This window comes from Capra hircus, chromosome 1 (genome assembly GCF_001704415.2).
Source record: "Capra hircus breed San Clemente chromosome 1, ASM170441v1, whole genome shotgun sequence".
NCBI classification, from domain to species: domain Eukaryota; kingdom Metazoa; phylum Chordata; class Mammalia; order Artiodactyla; family Bovidae; genus Capra; species Capra hircus.
In genome coordinates this window covers 69,145,298-69,155,344 of record NC_030808.1, presented here as the reverse complement: position 1 = coordinate 69,155,344, position 10,047 = coordinate 69,145,298, and the positions used below count along the sequence as shown (strand labels likewise).

General features: G+C 42.2%; 1 pseudogene across 1 annotated transcript; it reads left to right on the top strand.

Moving 5' to 3' along the window:
• Window positions 7,477–9,029, top strand: LOC102168487 (annotated as a pseudogene). Its single transcript, XR_001917847.1, has one exon. The product of XR_001917847.1 is annotated as a tubulin alpha-1C chain-like (transcript).

The window sequence follows — 10,047 nt, the reverse complement described above, 5'->3', positions numbered from 1 at the left end:
TTTAGGTGCTCTTTTGTTGGGTCATATATATTTATAATTATTATACCTTCTTATTGGATCGGTCCCTTCGTCTTATGTATTGTCCTTTGTCACTTGTTACACTCTTTGTTTGAAAGCCTATTTTGACTGACATAAATATTGCTACCAGCTTTATTTTAGCTTCCATTTGCATAGAATACCTTTTCTGTCCCCTCACTTTGTCTGTTTGTCTTTAGATCAGAAGTAAATCTCTTGTAGACAACAAATAAGTGGTTCTTCTTTCCCATCCTTTCAACTACTCTGTGTCGTTTGAATGGAGCATTTAGTCTATTTACAGTTAAAGTAATCATTGATGGGTATGTACTTATTGCTGTTTTGTTCATTTTTTCTTTTTCTTTTTGTAGTGTTTTGTTCCTTTCTCCTTTTGCTCTTTTCCCTTGTGACTTGATGACTATCTTCAGTGTTATGTTTGGATTTCTTTCTCTTGTGTCTGTGTGTATCTATTATATACTTTTGATTAGCAGTTGCCATAAGGTTATGTATAACAACATATTTTTTTAAGTTGATGATCTCTTAGGTTCAAATACATTCTAACAACCCTGCATTTTCACTCCTCCCCACAACATTGAATAGTTTGGTGTCATATTTAGCATTTTTTTATTTTGCGTACCCCTTTACTATGTATTGGTATATAAATGATCTTACGACTTTTATTTTTTAATCTTCCTACTGGCTTTATGAGTGGTTGGTCTACTACCTTTACTCCATGTTTGTCTTTCCCAATGAGGCTTTTTCCCTTCGTAATCTTCAAATTTCTGGTTGTGGTCTTTTCTGCTTAGAGAAGTCCCTGTAACTTTTGCTGCAAAGCCAGCTTAATGGCAATGAACTCTTTTAGGTTTTGCTTATCTGTAAAACTCGGTCTATCCTTCAAATTTGAATAATAACCCTGCCGGGTAGAATATTCTTGGTTATAGGTGTTTTCCTTGTGTCACTTTAAATATACTGCGCCACTTCCTTCTGGCCTGCAAAGTTTCTGCTGAAAAGTCAAGCTTATTGTCGTAGGAGACTTCCCTTACACATAAGTAGTTGCTTTCCTTTTGCTGCTTTTGATATTCTATCTACGTCTTTAATTTTTGCCATTTTAATTATAGTATGTGTTAGTGTAGACTAGTTTGGATTCATCTTGTTGAGGACTCTCTCTGCTTGTTAGATCTGAATTTTGTTTTTCCTTTCCCAGGTTAGGGAGGTTTTCAGTTATTATTTCTTCAGAGAAGTTCTCTGTCCCCTTCTGTCTCTTTTCTCCTTCTGGGACCTCTACAATACAAATTATAGTATGCCTTATGTTGTCTCAGCGGAGAAGGCGATGGCACCCCACTCCAGTACTCTTCCCTGGAAAATCCCATGGACGGAGGGGCCTGGTAGGCTGCAGTCCATGGGGTCGCGAAGAGTTGGACACGACTGAGCAACTTCACTTTCACTTTTCACTTTCATGCATTGGAGAAGGAAATGGCAACCCACTCCAGTGTTTTTGCCTGGAGAATTCCAGGGACAAGGGTGTCTGATGGGCTGCCGTCTATGGGGTCACACAGAGTCGGACATGACTGAAGCGACTTAGCAGCAGCAGCATGTTGTCCCAGAGATTTCTTAAACATTCCTCATTTTTAAAAGATGTTTGTTTTTCTTTTTGGCTGTGCTATGCATGGGCTTTTCTCTAGTTGCAGCAAGTGGGGGCTGCTCTCTAGTTGCGGTGCACAAGCTTCTCATCGATGTGGCTTCTCTTGTTGCAGAGCAGAGGCTCTAGGGGCTTTCAGTAGTTTAGGCTCCTGGGCTCTAGAGAGTCAGTTCAATAGTTGTGGCACTTGGGCTTAGTTGCCCCTTGGTATGTGGGTCTTCCCAGATCAGGGGTCAAACCCATGTTTCCTGCTTTGACAGGCAGATTCTTTACCACTGAGCCACCAGAAAAGTCCACACTCCTCATTTTTAAAGAATTCTTTTTTGATTTCCACTACTGTCTTCCACTGATCTATTCCTCTGTAGCATCTGATCTACTGTTGATTCCTTCTAGTATGCTTTTTATTTCAGTTATTGTATTCTTCAGCTCTTCTCACTGTGTTCATCCATTATTCTCCTGAGTTCACCGAACATCTTTATGATCATTAGATTGAATTCTTTATCATGTAGATTGCATCTCTCCTCTTAACTTAGTTCTTTTACGGAGGTTTTGTCTTGTTTTTTTTTTTTTTTTTCTCTCACTTGCAACATACTCCTCTGTCTCCTCCTTTTGCCTAATTCTCTGTGCTTATTTGTGTGTATTAGACTGGTCACTTCTCAGTCTTGGAGAAGTGACCTTATGTAGGAGACATCCTATGGGGCCCAGCAAGACATTTCCCTCTGATCATTAGAGTTAAGTGCTCTAGGGGTGCCTTATATGTGGGCTCTTCTGCTGTAGAGAGGCCAACTGCTATGAGCACATGGTAGGCAAGCCTGGCCCTTAGCCTGGTTGGCTGCCAGGCCTTGCCTCATGTAGAGGCTGCTGGCCCATTGGTGAGTGAGACTGATTCCTGGGGCAGCTGACTACAGGGACCAAGGAGTTCCAAGGATGGTACTGGCCAGCTGATGGGCAGGGCTGGGTCCTGGGGCTGTGTCCTCCACTGGTAGGCAGGTAAAGCTGTGATGCTAGTAAGCTAGAGAGAGGACACCAATATGGCACTCGCCAGCACCAGTGTCCTCCTGGTAGAAGGAGTTCCCCCAAATGGCTTCTGCCAGTATCTGTGTCCCCAGAGCATTTCTCCTTTGCTTTCTGCCTCTCCGGAAGGTACTGTGAGATCAACAAGTGTGTCTGACCCAGGTCCCTTTCAATGTATTGCCTCTGTACTGGGACTTGGAGCGTGTGAGATTTTGTGTGAGACCTTTAAAAGTGGAATTTCTGTCTCTTTGAGCCCTCCAGCTCTCCTAAACATAAGCTCTGCTGGTCTTCAGAGCCAGACATTCTGGGAAATCATCTTCCCAGTGCCAGACCCCTAGGCTGGGGAACCCAGTGCAGGGCTCAGACCCCTTGCTCCTTGGGAAGAACCTTGAACATTGTGTCTATCCTCCTGTTTGTGGGTTGTCTCTCTAGGGGAGTGAATCTTGAGTAGACTGCATCCCTGCCCCTCCTACCTGTCTCATGTTGGTTTCTTCTTTATATCTTTAATTATAGAAAATCATTTCTGCTGGTCTTCAAGTTATTCTAATCAATAGTTGCTTTGCAAATAGTAATTTTGATGTGTCCATGGGAGGAAGTGAGCTCAGGCTTTTCCTACTCCCCTCTGTTGGCTTCACCTAATAGCAGACTTTGTATTAGCAATGAGAAATGAGTTCTGTGTCCCATCTCTGGTCCCTAAGGACATGCCAACGCTTCAACATTTTCATTTTAGAATCACCAAAGCATATTCATTATGTCAAAAAAAAAAAAAAAAAAGGAGGGGGGAGAAAAGTTGACTTCAAATGCCATACTTTAAAATCCCAGTATGGATTATTTTGGAGTATGGATTATGGAAATAACAAAATAATTGTTATCAAATTCAATGACAAGGCATTATTTATTATACAGTGACACTATTGGTGGGCTAAAATAACAGATTGTGTTAATTTATCAGACTAAGGATATATCCTAGTATTCCCAACTCACAGGAAAGCAACCATCAGGAAAAATAGAAAATTTTAAATGAATTATCTCATTATGGCAAAATTTCTTTATAGAATTAAATAATGAAAATGAGTCTGCAATCAAAGCAAATTTTCAAGTGGCTCATGTGTTAGCCAGGCAAGGAAAACCATTTAGGGATGAGTTAATTAAGTTGTGTTTGATTGTAGCAGCCAGAGAAATGTGCTCAGATGAAAGAAGCTTATTTAAGACTGTTTTAGCACAACAGTTGTTCAGAGAGTTGAGAACATTGGGAACAATGTCATAGTCAATTAATAAGCAAGGCAAATAATTTTGAGTATTTTCTCTTGAATCTTGATGAGTTGATGGATGTTACCAATACTACTCAGTTGTGGTTTATTCAAGGAGTCAGTTACAAGTTTGAAATGACCAAATAATTAGCCTCTATGAATAGCTTCTATGGCAAAACCTGCAAGAAATGATATTTTCAAAATGAAATTATACACTTCAAATGGGTGAATTATATGATAGATGAGTTGAATCTCAATAAAGCTGTTTTGTAAAAAAAATTTCAAGGTAATTGTGAAAAACCTATTTTTAGTATGAACCGAATAGCGATCTCCTCAGGTATGTTATTATCTTTACAGCATTGGACTTTACTCCCATCACCAGTCACATCCACAACTGGGTGGTGTTTTGCTTTGGCTCTGTCTCTTTAGTCTTTCTGGAGTTATTTCTCCAGTGATCTCTAGTAGCATATTGGGCACTTACCGACCTGGGGAGTTCATCTTTCAGTGTCCTATCTTTGCCTTTTCATACTGTTCATGGGGTTCTCAATACAAGAATACTGAAGTGGTTTGCCATTCCCTTCTCCGGTGGACCATGTTTTGTCAGAACTCTCCACCATGACCCATCCATCTTGGGTAGCCCTATGAGGCATGGCTCATAGTTTGAATAAGTTAGACAAGGCTGTGGTCCATGTGATCAGATAGGTTAGTTTTCTGTGATTGTGGTTTTCATTTTGTCTGCCCTCTGATGGAGAAGGATAAGAGGCTTATGGAAACCTCCTCATGGGAGAGACTGACTGAGGGGGAAACAGGGTCTTGTTCTGATGAGCAGGGCCAAGCTCAGTGAATCATTAAACCAATTTTTTGTTGATGGGTGGAGCAATAATGGATGCTGTAAAGAACAATATTGCATAGGAACCTGGAATGTTAGGTCCATGAATCAAGGCAAATTGGAAGTGGTCAAACAGGAGATGGCAAGAGTGAACGTTGACATTCTAGAAATTAGCAAACTAAAAGGGACTGGAATAGGTGAATTTAACTCAGATGACCATTACTTCTATGACTGTGGGCAACAATCCCTTAGAAACAATGGAGTAGCCATCATAGTCAACAAAAGAGTCCGAAGTGCAGTACTTTGATGCAATCTCAAAAACAACAGAATGATCTCTGTTCATTTCCAAGGCAAACCATTTAATATCACATTAATCCAAGTCTATGCCCCAACCACTAATGCTGAAGAAGCTGAAGTTGAACAGTTCTATGAAGACCTACAAGACCTTCTAGAACTAACACCCCAAAAAGTTTTCCCTTTCATTATAGGGGACTGGAATGCAAAAGTAGGAAGTCAAGAAACACCTGGAATAACAGGCAAATTCGGCCTTGGAGTACAGAATGAAGCAGGGCAAAGGCTAATAGAGTTTGGCCTAGAGAATGCACTTGTCATAGCAAACACCCTCTTCCAACAACACAAGAGAAGACTCTACACATGGACATTACCAGATGGTCAACACCGAAATCAGATTGATTATATTCTTTGCAGCCAAAGACGGAGAAGCCCTATACAGTCAGCAAAAATAAGACTGGGAGCTGACTGTGGCTCAGATCATGAACTCTTTATTGCCAAATTCAAACTTAAATTGAGGAAAGTAGGGAAAACCACTAGACCATTCAGGTATGACCTAAATCAAATCCCACATGATTATACAGTGAAAGTGAGAAACAGATTCAAGGATTAAATCTGATAGACAGAGTGCCTGAAGAACTATGGATGGAGGTTTGTGACATTGTGCAGGAGACAGGGATCAAGACCATCGCCAAGAAGAAATGCAAAAAGGCAAAATGGCTGTCTGAGGAGGCCTTACAAATAGCTGTGAAAAGAAGAGAAGCAAAAGGCAAAGGAGAAAAGAAAGGATATACCCATTTGAATGCAGAGTTCCAAAGAATAGCAAGGAGAGATAAGAAAGGCTTCCTCAGTGTTCAGTGCAAAGAAATAGAGGAAAACAACACAATGGGAAAGACTAGAGATCTCTTCAAGAAAATTAGAGATATCAAGGGAACATTTCATGCAAAGATGGGCTCAATAAAGTACAGAAATGGTATGGATCTAACAGAAGCAGAAGACATTAAGAAGAGGCGGCAAGAATACACAGAAGAGCTATACAAAAAAGATCTTCACAACCCAGATAATCACGATGATGTGATCACTCATCTAGAGCTACACATATTGGAATGTGAGTCAAGTGGGCCTTAGGAAGCATCACTATGAACAAAGCTAGTGGAGGTGATGGCATTCCAGTTGAGTTATTTCAAATCCTAAAAGATGATGCTGTGAAAGTGCTGCAGTCAATATGCCAACAAATTTGGAAAACTCAGCAGTGGCCACAGGACTGGAAAAGGTCAGTTTTCATTCCAATCCCAAAGAAAAGCAATGCCAAAGAATGCTCAAACTACCGCACAATTGCACTCATTTCACACGCTAGTAAAGTAATGCTCAAAATTCTCCAGGCCAGGCTTCAACAGTACATGAACTGTCAACTCCCAGATGTTCAAGCTGGATTTAGAAAAGGTAGAGGAACCAGAGATCAAATTGCCAACATCTGTTGGATCATCAGAAAAGCAAGAGATTTCCAGAAAAATATCTACTTCTGGTTTATTGACTACACCAAAACTTTTGACTGTGTGGATCAGAACAAACTGTGGAAAATTCTTAAAGAGATAGGAATACCAGATAACCTGACCTGCCTTTTGAGAAATCTATATGCAGGTCAGGAAGCAACAGTTAGAACTGGGCACGGACCGACAGACTGGTTCCAAATAGGGAAAGGAGTATGACAAGGCTGTATATTGTCACCCTGCTTATTTAACTTCTATGCAGAGTACATCATGAGAAACGCTGGGCTGGATGAAGCGCAGCTCATGCAGCTCAATACCAGAAAACTAAACGACCCAATCAAAAAATGGGTCAAAGAACTAAACAAACATTTCTCCAAAGAAGACATACAGATGGCTAACAAACACATGAAAAGATGCTCAGCATCACTCATTATCAGAGAAATGCAAATCAAAACCACAATGAGGTACCATCTCACGCAGGTCAGAATGGCTGTGATCCAAAAGTCTACAAGCAGTAAATGCTGGAGAGGTTGTGGAGAAAAGGGAACCCACTACACTGCTGGTGGAAATGCAAACTAGTACAGCCACGATGGAGAACAGTGTGGAGATTCCTTAAAAACCTGGAAATAGAACTGCCATACGACCCAGCAATCCTACTCCTGGGCATACATACTGAGGAAACCAGAATTGAAAGAGACACATGTACCCCAATGTTCATCACAGCACTGTTTACAATAGCCAGGACATGGAAGCAACCTAGATATCCATCAACAGACAAATAGGAAAGCTGTGGTACATATACACAATGGAATATTACTCAGCTATTAACAAGAATACATTTGAATCAGTTCTAATGAGGTGGATTAAACTGGAGCCTATTATACAGAGTGAAGTCAGAAAGAAAAACACCAATACAGTATATTAATACATATATAAGAAAGATGGACTTCTCCCCCGGACTCCTTAGTAGTCTGTCAGTGGGAGATCTTCGCGGCCAGCCCCTCCCCTGTTCCAGCCCCGCAGAGCCGTCCAAGTCTCCGTCATGCGTGAGTGCATCTCCATCCATGTTGGCCAGGCTGGTGTCCAAATCGGCAATGCCTGCTGGGAGCTCTACTGCCTGGAACATGGCATCCAGCCCGATGGCCAGATGCCAAGTGATAAGACGATTGGGGGAGGAGACGACTCCTTCAACACCTTCTTCAGTGAGACAGGTGCTGGCAAGCATGTGCCCAGGGCAGTGTTTGTAGACCTGGAACCCACAGTCATTGATGAGGTTCGCACTGGCACCTACCGCCAGCTCTTCCACCCTGAGCAACTTATCTCAGGCAAAGAAGATGCCGCCAATAACTATGCCCGAGGTCACTACACCATTGGCAAGGAGATCGTTGACCTCGTCTTGGACTGAGTTCGGAAACTGGCTGACCAGTGCACGGGTCTTCAGGGCTTCTTGGTTTTCCACAGCTTTGGTGGGGGAACTGGTTCTGGGTTCACCTCCCTGCTGATGGAATGCCTCTGTCGACTATGGCAAGAAGTCCAAGCTGGAGTTCTCCATTTACCCAGCCTCCCAGGTTTCCACAGCTGTCGTTGAGCCCTACAACTCGATCCTCACCACCCACACCACCCTGGAGCACTCTGATTGTACCTTTATGGTAGACAATGAGGCCATCTATGACATCTGCCGTAGAAACCTCGACATTGAGCGCCCGACCTACACGAATCTTAACCGCCTCATGAGCCAGATAGCGTCCTCCATCACTGCTTCCCTGAGGTTTGATGGCGCCCTGAAATGTGGATCTGACAGAGTTCCAGACCAACCTGGTCCCCTATCCCCGCATCCACTTCCCTCTGGCCACATACGCCCCTGTCATCTCTGCTGAGAAAGCCTACCATGAACAGCTTTCTGTAGCAGAGATCACCAATGCTTGCTTTGAGCCAGCCAACCAGATGGTGAAATGTGACCCTCGCCATGGTAAATACACGGCCTGCTGCCTGTTGTACCGTGGCGACGTGGTTCCCAAAGATGTCAATGCTGCCATTGCCACCATCGAGACCAAGCGCAGCATCCGGTTTGTGGACTGGTGTCCCACTGGCTTCAAGGTTGGCATTAACTACCAGCCTCCCACTGTGGTACCTGGCGGAGACCTGGCCAAAGTACAGCGAGCTGTGTGCATGCTGAGCAATACCACAGCCGTTGCTGAGGCCTGGGCTTGCCTGGACCACAAGTTTGACCTGATGTATGCCAAGCGTGCCTTTGTTCACTGGTACGTGGGTGAGGGCATGGAGGAAGGAGAGTTTTCTGAGGCCCGTGAGGACATGGCTGCCCTTGATAAGGATTATGAGGAGGTTGGAGCCGACAGTGCAGAGGGAGATGATGAGGGTGACGAGTATTAGCATGTCCACTGCAGTTTCATCCTGGGACTGTATTACTTGTGTTCAGTGGAGCTGCCCACTGTCGCCCTATCTTGACAATAAAGGTGATATTTCCACTTCAAAAAAAAAAAAAAGAAAGAAAGAAAGATGGTGACGATGACCCTGTATGCAAGACAGCAAAAGAGACACAGATGTAAAGAACAGACTTTTGGACTCTGCGGGAGAAGACGAGGGTGGGATGATTTGGGAGAATGGCATTGAAACATGTATATTATCATATGTGAAATAGATTGCCAGTCCAGGTTTGATTCATGAGACAGGTGCTCAGGGCTGGTGCACTGGGATGACCCTGAGAGATGGGATGGGGAGGGAGGGGGGAAGGGGGTTCAGGATGGGGAACACATGTACACCTATGGCTGATTCATGTGAATATATGGCAAAAACCACTACAATATTGTAAAGTAATTAGCCTCCAATTAAAATAAATTAATTTAAAAATTAAAGGCTATGGTTATTCATTATATTATTTATGAGTAAATAGTTTGTGGAAAATATTTGAGTATATCATGTGCTATGAAGCCAGTACTGTAACAATGAACTTCATTCACTGTAAATGGACTTAACCATCATTGGTTCTGTGAATTTTTGTCTAACACAGAAGCTAATATCCTGGCTTACTCTGCCATAAAGCAGTTTCATGGATAGCAGTAGTAAAAAGTTTTATTGCAAATTTTTAAGCGCAAGGCTAAGATTAAAATCTTTCTGAGTGAGAAGAACCACTTTCAACAACTATCAAACAAGAATGACTTTTGAAGGTAACTTTGGTAAAGACTTGGTAATGCTTCTTAATGAATTTAACTTACAATAACAAGGTAAAACAGCAAATTTTATACTACGGTTAAGTCATCTTAACAACAATTTAATAGTGTTGTGTAATTTACAAGTGTTGTCAAACTAGTTTCTATACGACCCATGTAGCCAAAATTTAAAATGAGAAGCAAGATCTTCCTATCTGGCCCATTACTGAAAAAGTTTGCAGACCCAGATCCAAGTCATAGTCCTAACTGTGCTTCAGAGTCCTAGCTATAATATATGTATTATAATGGTAAATCTTCTTTATGATTTTGAGTAAATTAGTGTGAAGTAAATTGT